The 16,783-nt window shown below is 38.0% G+C and overlaps 1 protein-coding gene across 3 annotated transcripts in view; it reads left to right on the forward strand.

The window, feature by feature from the left end:
- The window catches only part of COL4A6 (collagen type IV alpha 6 chain), a 4,024,271-nt gene that overhangs the window by 2,824,412 nt on the left and 1,183,076 nt on the right, over positions 1–16,783 (forward strand). The window lies entirely within an intron of this gene.

A 16,783-nucleotide genomic window follows, 5' to 3' on the forward strand; every position in this document is an offset into this window, starting at 1 on the left:
CTATTTCTAGGTGGATTGGCTTTTGCATTGCATTTTGTTATTCCCATCATGGCAAAGAGGTTCCAGCTGGGATTAGGCCTCATTCCACTAGGGCTACTGCCACTTCAACAGCATTTCTAAGGGGGGGCAACTAAGGATATTCTGGAAGCAGCTACTTGGAGTTCAGTGCATACTTTCTCTAGGCATTATCACCTGCCTATATACTCTAAGACTAGAGCTGGTTTTGCCACAGCTGTTTTACAAGGCATGTTGTCAGCTCCTGCTACTTTATAATTTGCCAGCCTCCCTTACCTCTGCTTTGGGATTCTACCCAATTGTCAGGACTGCAGCAAGGAAGACGAAGAACATAGTACAGTTTGTACCTACCATAAATGTAGATGTTCGAGTTTCCCTTTGCTGCAGTCCACCCTCCTCCTTCCCTCTCTGTGTTTCAGGGTGGTTGTGTAGGTGAGTTTACATGCTTATATTTTTGTATATATTACTGTATATATTGTACATGTTTTTGGTGCAGGTTGTTTTTGGGACTTGTCTTTTGGGTCTTCTGACATCTGGGGCAAGAAAAGACTGGAAATGGCGTCGGTCATGCGCATTAGTACCCTGGCGTACTGACCATGACTGGTATTCGGGCCGACTGGGACGCAATTGAGGACTGCAGCAAGGGAATCCTCGAACATCTACATTTATGGTAGGTACAAAACTGTACTTTGTCCTGTCTTATCATGTTGGTCTACCAGTTGAGCAACAGGGAACTTCCTACTAAGCCTAGAGTCCACTCAACCAGAGCTTTAGCTTCTTCAATAGCCTTTCAGGCAAGATTGCTGATGGATTCCATTTGCGCAGCGGCCACTCGGGCCTCTCCTCATACCTTCATTTCTCATTACAAGCTCGATATGGCCTCCAGAAGTCGGGCTGATTTTGGTTCCACTGTACTCAAGAGTTTGTTCCATTGAGTCACCCAGGACTTAGGTGCCAGGGACGCTGTCCCATCCAGCAAGAATGAAGGCGAGATTGACAACTTAACATTGAGAAGTTATGTACTTACCACAATGTTCTATGTTAGTTGTCTTCTTCTCGCCTTTTTTCTTGTGTCCCACCCCCTATCCCCCTAGCCTGGGAAGATCTAGAGTACCTTGTGAGAGCTATTGCCACCTCAGTTATATCCCCAGCAAGCTCCCTTGCTCCCTTTTTTTTGCAAGCTCTTCTAGAGGGGTTTATATATATATATATATATATATATATATATATATATATATATGTAGATATATATATATATATATATATATATATGTAGATATATCTTTATTTTTGTATCTATGATTAGGTGGATTATTCTCTGTTGTGGTGGGACATATATGTCCATAGTGTTAGCTATCAAACGAGATCTGGGTATATGATGCCTAGCATTATGGGACATAGCACAGCCTCGAGCCGGTAAAAATAGCTCTCGAGCTTTAGTATTAGGCCGAGTCGGAGCCAAGGTTTGGCTCCGAAACCATCCAGCAAGAAAGAAGGTGAGAAGAAGACAACTAACATGGAACGTTATGGTAAGTACATAACTTCTCATTCCCTGCCATCCCCCTCTTTAACTTTGATAAGTAAGTATAGTATTGAAACAGTCCCAGTTGGACAATATTTCAGGCTCTCCTTTTGGATGGGGAGGAGTGTCTCACCAAAGTCTTTATTGCTCCCTTTTACATATCATCTCCAGCCTGTATTTCCATTCTTGAATCTATTGTTCATGACTTTACTAAAGACAGTAAATTAACCATCTGTGTTTGTTTGAAGGAAAATTTTCCTCTTTAACCATTTTTAGATTATTAAATAACCTCAATCTTACCCAAATGGAAAATAGGCACACAAGAGTGAGCCAAGCATCCAGTCAAGCTTCTCTCATAGACCTGATAAAAACAAACATTCTCAGTAGATCAACTAATTTGACCATCTTACATAGAGGTCTGAGTAACCACAGCCCTACTTTCTCCTGTTGTAGACTCCAAAACTACACCTGCTTATAAAATGGTTACTTATAAAATGACTTAGAATGCTCGTATTACCAAAATATCAGTCTTCACTCATGTTTCCACCTGACATAGTAGATGCAATCAGTGTCAATATGTCATCCCCAGATTTAACCACCAGCCCCTGCTTCCTCAACTGACATATCAGTTAACTCAGTTTACCCTCTTCACAAAATCAATTTTACCTCCCTTCTACTTTAAATCTCTTTTTTCACAAACAAATTGAGAAAGTAGTGTCACCAATTATTTACTTGTGTAGTGCTAATTTTCATTACTTGCATCTCATAATATTGACTGCTGGTGCTGTGTCTATCTGTCTGTCTTTCTGTCTATCTCCCTCTCTCTCCGTAGGCCATCATTACCTATCTTTAACTTATTTCTTACCACCAATGCTATGTCTCCTTGCTTCAGGCATTGTCATATTATACCCCTTCCTAAGTAAGAAATCACAAATCTGGCACTAATAGCTTCATACAACCCAGTTCACAATAAACACAACTGAACATGTAGTTTCAAAAGTGGGGCCTGTGCTGTACAGTTTCCATCCTTGCAAGTATGTGTACCCATTCCATACTTCACACATTCAGAAAAGTTGTAGCTTGAGTTCCTCCCCAAATTATAATAGCTCACTATGTACCCTGTTCCATCTTACTGCCTAGTACCTATAGTGTAAATATCTGAAAATATATGGTTTAGTAAATATTTGGAGTTGTCACAGTATGACCCATGAAATGGCAGAAGAGAGAGTCTGCTTGACCAGCCTACCTACTCTATTTTGATTTGTAAATAAATAAATAAATAAATATACTACAAGAAACATATATATGGAAGCTATGTGTTGTTAGCCTGTACATGAATAAAAAAAATCATTTTTTTCTTCATTCTATATGCTTGGAAATATGAGGTGTACTTTACTATGGTTATACTTCATTTATTCCTCACACATTTCTATATCTTATCATTTATTGCAGTGTTTATAAATAATTGCAGTTTTGGACTATTTTTTTCAGCTTTGCAATCTGTATTCAGAACACTTGAAATTTGTATCTCTGGAGAACCAGTGTAAGTGTAGGATTAAGCTGCATTTCTTTGTTCAGTGGGAGTTAGGAGGCTCTTCATTAAATGTTAGCTTTCCTTCAAACAAACACAGAGATGTGGTTCTTGTCTTTTATATAGTAGTGTCGGTAGCAGTTAGTCCTAGCACAATCTGGTGTTCAGATCAAATGCCGTCAAGATACCTAAGTGCTGGTTTCATCTTTTTTCCTCCTCAGGTTGATGCCAAATGCTGTATTGTTTACATTTTGTATTCACCACTGCAAATGAAAGAGGATCTTGCATACTGTGTATGAAGACTAAACTCATTAAAACAATTTATAAACTTTAATAATAAGTCCATATTTTAGTAGAAACAGTAGCAAAAAAATGGTGTTATTGCCTTAGTGGCTGAGAAACATATTTTAGATACAAACTTGCAGATTAATGCACTTGAGTATGACTCAAAACTACTTTTGTTGAGGACTCTTAAAGTGGCTGCATACTGAGCAGTAGCAGCAGCAGCAGTTTGATAAAATGTTTACCAGTGTGAAAACTGAGAAATTGTTAAATAGGCTAGTAAAAGTTACCAGTTATAATTCACTTGTTGGCTAGAAATTATTAATTTGAACATTGAACAATAATAAAGACCAATATCAATATTATTTATTAATTGAAATCCTATACTTTTGCTGGCTGTTAATTACACATTCCTACTTCTAAACATTTTTTAAAAAATTCTTTTTACTTTTAATATTAATTTACACACTGTTTTAAATCAACAAATATCATGAACAAATCAATAAAAACAACAATAAATAATAAAATTTAACCATGAAAGGGTTAGGGTAGAGCAGTCTAGGGTGAATATTCGTAGATAAATAACATAAGGACTGAATAATTTTTCCTTTGGTAAGGATCTATTCCTTGTTATAGTACCTATTCACATAGACAATGGGACCTTTTTAGGACCTTTTTTTTTTAATTAATTAAGGTCTACCTAGCCACAGTGATTTGATTAATATTTCATTTCTTTTTTTTTATTTTATTATATTTATTAAATCAATGGTATACATATTCACATATCCATTTTAACGAGATGATAGAGTTGTAGATCACAATATATTTTAATCTACATTTTTTTTATCTGTTTTATTGGTGTCCTTTTTTTTTTTGTAAGAAGATGCACCACCTTGCTTATTTTTGTGTATGCAACCGTTGATTACTTGAGAATATGCAATTAACGGAATAGTATATTAACTAATTGTAATCAGTGGTTCAGTGTTTGCTAACTTCTGATGAAGTCAGGAACTGTGTATTGGCATTGATCGCACTTCAAGTTAATAAAGCTGTGTTATTGCGAAAGGGTTCCTGTTCCAGTATTTTCAGTTCGGTAGCATTTTTCCTGTTACTTCTTAGAAATTACTCTGCCTGAATGCCAGCAATATAAGAAATTTGGAAAAAGTAGGAGAACATCAACTAAAAATAAAGAAAAATCTCAAACTGGGAAGAACCTTACAGCTGTTCAGCAAATAGAAGTTCATGCTTAAGCTGTAACACAGTAAATGGCTTCAAGTAATTTAGAGGTAGAAGTAAATCAATGCTCCCAGCGTTTAATGCAAATGAGACACTGAATGAATATACAAAGTCACATGAAAAAGGATTGGAAATATAGAAAAATATTTATGCAGGTGTCTTGATGACCTGTCAAAATTGCAATTAGTAGAGGCTAAAATGAAGGAAAGACTCTCTGAACATGCGGTTACTCAAGAAAAACTGTTTAAAAAATAGTTAGAAGGCTAAGCTCACAGAAAAAATCTAAGATATTCTGCTATAATTTAACAACAACTTAATTATTTTGAAAAGGCAAATAAGCCATTTGACTTGTTTCAGAGCAAGATTTGTTATTTGAGAGGGCATATTTTATGAATGCTCCAAATCTGGTCATGAGAAACCAGGCAAGGCCTATATTTGCAAAGATGCAATTATACGAGCTTAAAGAGATGCTCCTGACAAATGTCTGGCAGAAGGAAAAAAAGTATTACAAGTTAGGGCACCAGAGTACTTGTGGAAATGATTATTCTCTGTACAACAGGCAGAAGAGAAGCAAGTTTATCCCAGCAAGCAGTTGATGTCAAGAGGGAGATGTGAGATTCAAGGTCCTGTATCCATCTGTCTTCTGAATGTTTCCCTGGAGGTTCAAATACATTTCTGAATGCAGAATAGACTAAGAAATAAATACAAAGTTTATCCATCAAAGAGGACCCAGTAGGCTGAGTATTCTTCTGACAATATCAAAGCCCATAGGGAAACTATGCCAATAAAACATATTTTCATTGCTCCAAAGGAAAATTCTTGAGTGGTAGAAAAAAGTCCAGGAGCTGACTTGAAGAATCAGAACTGCCTTTGAGGTGACCCAGCAACTTTCTTTGGGATGTTGAGATGATCAGGAAGAAGACCATCAATGATATAAAATTACTGAATAAATGGGAGAACTGTAAAGCATCAGTCCCATGGGATGTAGCCTAGATATGTGAACTGTGGTTCTGCAAGAAACATCTGAAAAATATGGGAAATGTATCAACTGTGTTAAACTGGTGAGAGAACACTAATGCATAAACACCACATTGTGTAGTTAATATTTACAAGGACAATGAAGAGACTGAAGGTATAATCATATAATTAATATGTTTATAACAATTTCATGATGTAAATTTCATGTATTGTGAAGCAGGCCTGTTATCAATCCCTAGTAGAGAAGGCAGTCTCCAACCTGCAGTGCAAACTTCTGCTTGGCCTCACCCCACTCTTATAACTTTCTCTTCCTTATTATTTGTTCTCAGTGCCTAGGCTCCTTTACTAAATTTCTCCAATAAATTCCAGGCCCTCTTGTCTATTTTTTCTACTCCTACTTGCATCCATCCCTATTGGTAAAACCTTCTTTCTCCATTCTTATGCTGGTTTAGTTCTTACGTACTCTCTGCTATTTTAGAAATATAGTAATCTATAGAGCAGTTATTATTCTCCTTATTTGCTTGCTTCCAAAAACCTGCTGTCTGCTTGTTTTTTTGAACACCCCCTGTTTCAACATAATTTCTTTATACTTTCATTTTTAATCTTCTGCTTATGTTATGTATGTGAGCCTTAACTGTGTAGCACTAAAATATCCTTTCTAATCATAAACTCCCAAGTTCTATTGGAGAAACAACTTATCCCACTTAACTCTTGCCCTGTTTTCCTCCAAAATAATTTCCTCCAGTTGTTTATTAATTATGGTCCATGACATCTCCTCTGGTTGATAAAAATATGTCTGACTTGTCTGTAATACCAACATGACAAGAAACATTTTCACTGCTTGCAGCTTACTGTCCATAGCCACAGTTAAAGTTTCCAACTTTTTAATTTTTCATATTATATTTTGTCTCTTTCCACATACTTTAGCTGCCATAAGATACCCCTTTTAATCTATGCATGTAAGAACTTAATCTTATCGTGTCCCCATAAATAGGGGTAATGTTGAACCAATTTAATTTATGGAAACATTTTACCACTATAGGCTTTTTTATCTTTATTTATTTTGTATCTTGGAAAAAATGAAACTGTCGCAGAATCTTTTACAACACTGAAATATCCTTCCCTGGATTTATCAAATACAGAATAACATAATCTGCAAATAATGCTACTTTTTCTTAACAGTCTTACCAGTTACATCCTTGAATTTATGATTCCCATCTTTTTTTGCTATTGGTTCTGAGTATAAAGCAAATAAAGGGAAGAGAGGACATCCCTGCCTGGTTCCTCTGTACAAATACAGCTTGTCATAGAGGACCCCCCCCCACCTTAATTCTTGCCTCTTACCCCTCATATATCTTCCCTATTTATCCCACTATTGTATCAGAGAAGGCAGATGCTGTCATTGCCCTACTCATAAAAACACAGCTGACTGTATGGAATGCCTTTTCTGCATCATGACACATCAACAGTGTCAGTGTCGTCTTGCACCAGGGTTCTCTCTGGATCATCATTGTTCTGTTAATATTGTCAAATGTTTGCTTCCCTATCACAAATCCACATTGATCCATATCTACCAGTTTTCATAACACCTTAGCCGTTATCTTTGCTAGGATAGACATAAGCATATTTATAATCATGATTCAAATTTGAAATTGTTCTATATGAAGTTAGGTCTGAAGGTCCTTACTGTTTTTCTTTAGTAAAGCAGCAACTGCTTTCTTACAAGATGCTGGTACTGTCTTTCCATTTAAAACATTGTTAAACAAAACTTTTGAGATCTTTATCACTTTCTTCCCTCCTGACTTCCACATGACTGCCATCTGTTCCTGTAGGCTTTCCGGTTTATTGATTATACATCACCATTTTTATCTCATCCCCTTATATATTCACTGTCAATTATTGAATCTTATCGTCCTCTAACCTTGGCATAGTTAAGTCTTCCATAATCATTTCCATTTGTGCCTTTTCTTGGTTTCCCCATTCCTCAGATTCATTTTACAGATTTTCATGGAATTTCTGAAATATATTTGATACCTCTGTATGTGTTTCTGGTTATTTTTCTTGTCATAGAATCCCCATTTTGGCAAAACACCTTTTGGTTTTCTGTTACCCAAGTCATTGTGCTAATACCTTGTGTGTTCTGGAGTTATCAAAAAGTACTTGCTTAACAGCAACCTTACTACCTTATTAAACTCATGCATAATATCCAAATACTCCCTTATTTTACTTTTAGAATTCAGCAGTTGCTCACCTCTTCATGTTATGTAAGATTTCAGTTCATCTGGAATACTTTAGCATTTGATAACCCCACCCCGTATTATTCCTTTCCCATAGCTCTTTCTCTCTTTCATTTTTACCATTTTTTAATTCTGTTTTTATTTTATCCCACTCTCTTGCTAGCTTTTCTGAAAAAAATGTTTATCTTTATAAAACTCTTGAATCATTTCCACTACCCATTCCTTAAATTTGTCTCTTTTTAACAAATAAATAGGAAACTACCACAGCCTCATTTTGCATCTTTGTTTTAGTCTTTATTCATGCACAATGTGATATTGTTATTAGATATGTTTCAACGCCTTCAGTTAATTACTCATGCAAAATATAATTTTTCTTCAGTCTTACCTAGTTATTGTGCCTTGAAAATAATGTGTAAATACTGTCTAGGTTCCTGCTTATTAATTTACATCTTTCATTCAAATTCTTCTCAAGTATTGCTTCAGAAATCTACCATTCCTTGTTAAATTTTCCCTTCTAAGTTGACCGTATACATCCTCATTATTACCATGAATCCACCGTTATTATCTTTCTTCTCCTCTTCTGTAACTATTGAAGTTCCTCTCACAATTAATATTATTTCCCCCTTTTTTCATTGTGTCTGATTCACTGCTTAATATCCATTCTAAAACTCTTTCTTTGCCAAATTCATTTACTCATTTCTATCTAAACATGTCTCCTGTAACATTCATATTTGCTCCATACACTTTTTAATATAATTCAGTATGCTTTGCTTCTTGACCATACCTGCAATGCCATTCATATCCCATGATATGAATGATAATGCAGTCATTCTGTTAAAAAGCTATTATTTTTACTTATTCTACATGACAGTTTTTGAATATGTTTCCAACTTGCAGCTTATATGCACATATTGAATGTTTGTCAGGCTGATCTTAAATGCAGTTGTTGCTTCTTGTTCCTATTTGAACACATATCACATTTCCCCAAACTTTTCACTTCAGTAAAACCACTCAAAAAACAAAAAAAAACTATGTACATTTTCATTTTAACCCCCCACAAGCCCTTTTAACATATAGCAAGCGCACAAAACTAAATATACTTCACAAAGAAAGACATGACCTCTCCATGTTGGGACAATTGCTCCAAACAGACAATTACACCCACAGGCTTTACCTTTTTGAAAGTCAGATTTAATAATTAGGAACTGGGAAACAAAGCAAAAGGAATAGAAACACTGCAAAAAATAGAAATAGGCATATTTTGTGGAAGTATTTATGAAGACCCTGTTTAATTTAACAAAGATGCTGAACTAATAAATGAATGAAAAAGAAAAGTGACAATGGAGTTCTAATGTAGAGGATATGAAATGGGATGAAGTAATGGCCTGAAAAATAGAGGCAAGATTAAGGAAAGCTCCTAAATGGAAATTCCCAGACCAAGACACAAGACCTAACTTCTGGATTAATGCATTAATGTCTTTACACAAATGTTTAGCCCCAAGTAAGAATTACCTATATGTGCATCCCAAACAGACAATATCCTGGTTAACAACTGGAATAATGATACATCTCATTAAGAGTAAACCTGCAAACCATCATGAAACTTACAGACCAATAACTTGCCTTCTGGCTCTATTTGCAGGTGATATTATTTTATACCTGACAAAACATTTTAGTGTTATGGAACATTTTGAGACAGTTTCAGATCTTATTGAGATATAAAATTAATGGAGCTGAAACAAAGGCAATAGCTGTAAATTAAATACCCACACAAACATTGGTTCAGCAATAAGCATATTTATGGGGACGTGATAAAATGACGTACTTAGGAATATGGATTAAAATGATTCTGCAGTGGCAACTAAGGATATGTGGGAAGAGACTAAACAAAAGATCATACAAAAACTGAGAAATTGGAAGCTCTTTTACAATGATAGTAAGATACAAGAAGTTAAAATGTTTTTAGGCCCTTCAGACTTATACACGTCAGGCATATTTTTATCAACCAGAGGAGAAGTTGTGGATAGCAATTAATAAAGAGCTGAAGGAGTTTGTCTGGGAGGTGAAGATGGCAAGAGTCAAGTGGTATAAGCTGATTCTTCCAGTAAAGTAAGGCAGATTGGGATTACCTGATTTAAAGGGGTATTAGAGAGTAACACAGTTAAGGCTCCTGTACATAACACAAGCAGAAACCTATAATTCAAAGTGAAAAGAGATGATGATGAAAAGTACAGTTTTGTACCTACCATAAATGTAGATGTTTGAGGATCTCCATTGCTGCAGTCCTGACATATGGGTATTCCGCTGTCCACCATCGGCCCGAATACCAAAGGGCTAGAACCGGCGTCGGTCATCGGCGCCCGAGACTGACGTCAGTACGGGTCAGTACAAAAGCGCATGGCCGGCGCCCTAACCTCCGTCTTTCTTGCCTCAGACGTCAGAATGCAAAAAACACCACCCAAACCCCAACCTAAAAAGAAAAAGGGGGAAGGAGGGAGGGAAAATTGGACTGCAGCAATGGAGATCCTCGAACATCTACATTTATGGTAGGTACAAAACTGTACTATGTTCTTCGTCTCCCATTGCTGCAGTCCTGACATATGGGTAGAATCCCAGAGCAACGGAAAAAAAGGGAGGCTGGTCAACTAAATAGCATTAGGAGCTGCAGACATGCCCTGTAAGATTGCAGTGGCAAACCCAGCCCTAGACCTAGAATAAAGAGGTAAATGATAATGCTTTGTAAAGGTATGTACAGAACTCCAAGTAGCTGCTTCTAGAATGTCTTTAGTAGCTACCCCTCTCAAACAAACAGTAAAAGAGGCCGGAGCCCTAGTAGAATGAGGCCTGATCCCAGCCGGGACATCCTCTCCATGATGAGGGTAACAAAAGCAATACAATGGCCAATCCACTTGGAAATAGTTTGTTTCGAGACAGCTTTCCCTCGTGAAGTCAAAGCAAAAGAAACAAATAATTGTTGAGATCTTCTGAACTCTTTGGTTCTGCTCAAATAATACCTCAACTGCCTATGTACATCCAAAGAATGCAAAACTTTTTCCCCTTCATTTTGGGGGTTAGCATAAAAAGTAGGCAAATGTATAGATTGGTTCAATGCCACATTAGAAATCACTTTAGGCAGAAAAGTAGGATTAGTACGTAAGGAAACTCTGTCATTGTGAAAAATCAGAAAAGGTTCCACTGCCATGAGGGCCTGTAATTCAGATACCCTTCTAGTAGAAGTAACAGCCAATAAAAAAGCAGTCTTCCAGGACAACAACTGCAAGTCAGCTGTAGCTGCAGGTTCAAAAGGAGGCAGAGTCAGCTTTTCCAAAACAAAATTAAGATCCCAGGTAGGAGTAGGAGCCCTCCATGGGGGTCTGATATTCTTTGCCCCTCTAAGAAACTGTTTAACCAATGGATGTGAAAATAAAGGAGGGTCACAATCATAGTGAGCAGAAATAGCTGCAGCATGCACTTTTACAGAAGAGAAGGACAAACCCTTGTCCAATAAAATAGTCAAATATTGCAATGTACAACTCAAATTAGGCAATTCGACATCAAAGCCTTTAGCTGAACTCCAAAGAAAAATCTCTTCCATTTACCGGCATAAACTTTTCGAGTACTAGGGCCTGGCTTCCAAAATAACATCCAAAACTTGTTGAGGGAGCTGAAGGTCCCCTTCTCTAAAACAGAATCGCCAGGCTGTCAGGTGTAGGGATTGCACCCTGACATTGAGAAAATGATTGTTTTCCTGAGACAATAAGTGAGGAATCTGTGGTAGTGGCCAAGGTGGTACATGAATTAAGCTCCTCAACAGAGGGTACCAATGGTGACGAGGCCAATCCGGTGCTATAAGGATCATGCAAGGTTTGTCCCTCCTGACTTTCAACAGCACCTTCGGAAGAAGAGGCAAAGGAGGAAAAGCATACACGTGAAGGTTGCTCCAACTGAAGGATAGTGCATCTATTTTCCAGGCTTTTGGATGAAATAGCCTTGTGCAAAACAGTGGCAGTTGGAAATTCAGAGGAGAAGCGAACAGATCTATGTCCGGAGTTCCCCAAGCCATTGTCAACTGAAGAAATACCTGAGGGTCCAATTTCCACTCGTGAGGATCCACAATCTGTCTGCTCTGAACATCTGCTAAAGAATTTTGTGCTCCTGGCAGAAACTGTGCTCGAAGAGTGATGTGCAGATTCAAAGCAATTTCCCATAACAGCATTGCTTGTCTGCAAAGAGGGTAAGAATGAGTTCCCCCTTGCTTGTTGATGTACCACATGACAGTCGTGTTGTCTGTTCGAATCAACACCAGTCCTGGTTGAAGTAGGCTTTTGAATCCTTCCAAAGCAAATCGAACTGCCAGCATCTCTTTCATGTTGATATGCAAGTGAAGTAGCTCTGGGGCCCAAAGGTCTTGAATCCATTTTCCTCTGAAATGAGCTCCCCAGGCTGACTCGAGGCGTCTGTCGTTAATATCTGACTTGCCTCTGGTTGGGTCACAGAGAGCCCTTGTTTAGGTGACATTCCTGAGCCCACCACAGAAATTCTCTCTGAATGCAAGGTAGAATCCGAATGACAGTGTCCAAATCGTGGCAGTGTTGAGTCCAAACGCTTTTGAGATACCATTGTAGCTTCCTCATATGCAGTTTGGCATTGGGAAGTACTAGAATGCAAGATGCCATGAACCCCAAGGCTTGAAGGACTGTCCTTGCAGTCAGCCTGGACATTACTGATTGCTGTTGGAAGTATAGGTGAAGATTCCTTTGTTTGTCCGGGGTAAGAAATGCCATCTGAGCAGCTGTATTCAGTTTCACACCCAGAAAACACATCTCTTGTGAGGGTACTAGACTGGACTTTATTTTGTTCACAGAATACCCTAGGCATCTTAAAACTGTCATTACATACTGCAGATGTTGAAGAAGTTCGTGCTTGCCTTGAGCCAGAATCAAACAGTCGTCCAGATAAGGATAAATCTGAATTCCTTGTAGCCTGAGAAAAGCTATGACTGGAGCCAGGACTTTGTGAATACCCTGGGCAGTAGACAAGCCAAAGGGCAATGCAGAGAACTGATAATGCAAATTCCCATTCCGAAATCTCAGGAATTTCCTGCAACTGGGCCTGATAGGAATGTGAAGATAGGCCTCTTTGAGATCCAGAGTCACCATCCAGTGATCCCAGCATAGGTAACAGCTGTTGCAGTGTTAACATCTTGAATTTTGGAATTTCCAGAAAGGTATTTAGAATGGACAAGTCCAGAATTGGTCTCCAAGTATTTCCTTTCTTTGGCACTAAGAAAAGACGGAATAAAACCCTGTGCCTCTTTCTGCAGAAGGTACTGCCTGTATTGCTTCCAACTGAAGCAGAGAAGAAATTTGAGTCTGTGCTTCCAGTCTTTGCTGACGAGGCACATCCGCATACCTTTGAAAGGAGGAATGTGTGAAAATAAAATTTGTAGCCTCGATTTATTATGTCCAATACCCATTTGTCCTGGGTAACCAAATGCCAATTCCTTTTGAAAAGTCTCAGTTTTCCTCCTAGAGGCTGCCAGCAAGGCAGAGTCCGCAGCTGAAGACACGGGTCATTGGGTCTGTTTCGAAAGGACTGACCCCTGCCCTCCCCAGCAGAAGGGGTAGAAGAACTCAAAGACCTAGAAGTAACAGGGCCCTGAGAGGAAGCCCTACCTCTACCTCGCCTCGACCTGCCCCTAGATTGATAATCCGAAGAGGGGAAGACCATCCCTTAGCAGGCCAATTCCTACTGAACTTAGGGGGCTGTACCTGTAAAAAATCCTTAACTGTCTGCATAGACTTAGCTTTTTCCTCCATTTTTTTCAAAACTGATTCTACTGGAGGGCCAAAAAGAACATCAGATTGTAGAGGATCATCTATAATTCGAGCTTTAACATGCTCTGACAAGGTCTGATCTTTAAGCCAAGCATGCCTACGAATAACTGAACTAGTAGCAGCCACCCTGGAAGAAGCCTGTAAAGCATCAAAACCACACTGCAAAGAATGCTTACCAACTTGGTCTGAAGCATGCACTAAATCCTGAAGCTCCTTACATTCAATACCTTCAGCTAAAGCATCTACTTTACATTTCAATTGGCCCAGCAAAAAATTTTGATACTGGAGCATATGAAACTGACAATTTAAAGCTCTCATAGCCAAAGTCGAAGAGGTATACAGTTTTTTACCCCACCTATCCAGGGCCCTAGCATCCTTGTCCAGAGGAACTGGATTCCTAACCACAGAAGCCCTAAACCCTTTGGGGCCTTGAGTAATAGTTTCTGGATCAGACCTAGGACTCTTATATAACTACTTGTGAGCTTCCGGAACCCTGTAGTATCTATCTGGTTTAACCAGGGCAGGAGGCAGAGAATCTGGGTTAAGGGCAGCCTCAGAAAACACATCCTGAACAACATCCAGTACAGGGGGAATAGCCAAGGGCCTATGCTGAGGCAAAAACAAGAATTCTCTTAGTCTTTTACGAGAATCAGAATAATCCTGGCCCTCCCATTTGAAATGTTCCCTCATGGAATGCAAAGTCTCAGAGAAAGAAAAATCTTCTGGAGGGGACGCAGAGGGAGTAGAGTCCTCAGCCTCCGAATCAGAATAAGGAGGGGAATCCTGAAGTTCTTCTACAGAGGAATCTGACTCATTGGAAGACTGAACCAAACCCTCCAACTCTGTCTCTACCCTGGGCCTCTTCACAGGGGGGGGCATAGAACCCCTAATTAAAGTAATCAAATCTTCTGCCATCTTCAACATGTGCTTCCTAGGAGCTGGACCCTGGGGACTAGCACCAGCAGGGGCAGACTTAGACTTAGACTTAGAAACGTGGTTCCTGTTCACTTTTCTGGCTGTGGATTTTGTGTTTACCAGTGGTGGTTTGACCTGCAGTTGTTTTTTTGCTTATTCCTCTCACAATTAATATTATTTCCCCCTTTTTTCATTGTGTCTGATTCACTGCTTAATATCCATTCTAAAACTCTTTCTTTGCCAAATTCATTTACTCATTTCTATCTAAACATGTCTCATGTAACATTCCTATTTGCTCCATACACTTTTTAATATAATTCAGTATGCTTTGCTTCTTGATCATACCTGCAATGCCATTCATATCCCATGATATGAATGATAATGCAGTCATTCTGTTAAAAAGCTATTATTTTTACTTATTCTACATGGCAGTTTTTGAATATGTTTCCAACTTGCAGCTTATATGCACATATTGAATGTTTGTCAGGCTGATCTTAAATGCAGTTGTTGCTTCTTGTTCCTGTTTGAACACATATCACATTTCCCCAAACTTTTCACTTCAGTAAAACCACTCAAAAAACAAAAAAACTATGTACATTTTCATTTTAACCCCCCACAAGCCCTTTTAACTCATAGCAAGCGCACAAAACTAAATATACTTCACAAAGAAGAAAATGACCTCTCCATGTTGGGACAATTGCTCCAAACAGACAATTGCACCCACAGGCTTTACCTTTTTGAAAGTCAGATTTAATAATTAGGAACTGGGAAACAAAGCAAAAGGAATAGAAACACTGCAAAAAATAGAAATAGGCATATTTTGTGGAAGTATTTATGAAGACCCTGTTTAATTTAACAAAGATGCTGAACTAATAAATGAATTAAAAAGAAAAGTGACAATGGAGTTCTAATGTAGAGGATATGAAATGGGATGAAGTAATGGCCTGAAAAATTGAGACAAGATTAAGGAAAGCTCCTAAATGGAAATTCCCAGACCAAGACACAAGACCTAACTTCTGGATTAATGCATTAATGTCTTTACACAAATGTTTAGCCCCAAGTAAGAATTACCTATATGTGCATCCCAAACAGACAATATCCTGGTTAACAACTGGAATAATGATACATCTCATTAAGAGTAAACCTGCAAACCATCCTGAAACTTACAGACCAATAACTTGCCTTCTGGCTCTATTTGCAGGTGATATTATTTTATACCTGACAAAACATTTTAGTGTTATGGAACATTTTGAGACAGTTTCAGATCTTTTTGAGATATAAAATTAATGGAGCTGAAACAAAGGCAATAGCTGTAAATTAAATACCCACACAAACATTGGTTCAGCAATAAGCATATTTATGGGGACGTGATAAAATGACGTACTTAGGAATATGGATTAAAATGATTCTGCAGTGGCAACTAAGGATATGTGGGAAGAGACTAAACAAAAGATAATGCAAAAACTGAGAAATTGGAAGCTCTTTTACAATGATAGTAAGATACAAGCAGTTAAAATGTTTTTAGGCCCTTCAGACTTATACACATGCCAGGCATATTTTTATCAACCAGAGGAGAAGTTGTGGATAGCAATTAATAAAGAGCTGAAGGAGTTTGTCTGGGAGGTGAAGATGGCAAGAGTCAAGTGGTATAAGCTGATTCTTCCAGTAAAGTAAGGCAGATTGGGATTACCTGATTTAAAGGGGCATTAGAGAGTAACACAGTTAAGGCTCCTGTACATAACACAAGCAGAAACCTATAATTCAAAGTGAAAAGAGATGATGATGAAACAGAGTGGAAGCTCAAGAAACAATGAGAGACTGGAATTTTGGATGCAGATCTTTAAGGAGAATAACAATAATCATACAGAATTTTATATTCATAAAGTAGCAGAATGTTTTCTAAGAACTAACCAACATGTGAATGGCAAAAGGAGATTCTGGCAATAGGGATGACTGCAATTAGGGATGTAGACAGTAAGCAAAATGGGACTGGAATTTGTTGGAACAAACTGGCAAAGGAACCAAGGTACTGGGAGAAAATAACCAGGGAAAGATAATAGAATGGGAAGATGCCAAAAATGTATTTGGACTGCAGGTTAGAGCTTGCCTTCCCTAGCAATGATTGATGTCTGTGTATAGGCAAAGAGAAAGAATTAAAGGGATCCTAAATGAAAGACCAGAACTCATAGAATATTTAGTAGACTCTAGAACAGAAGCTGCTGTTAAAAAA

This window comes from Protopterus annectens, chromosome 15.part0 (assembly GCF_019279795.1).
Source record: "Protopterus annectens isolate FY-2018-M chromosome 15.part0, PAN1.0, whole genome shotgun sequence".
In the NCBI taxonomy this organism is placed as follows: Eukaryota; Metazoa; Chordata; order Ceratodontiformes; family Protopteridae; genus Protopterus; species Protopterus annectens.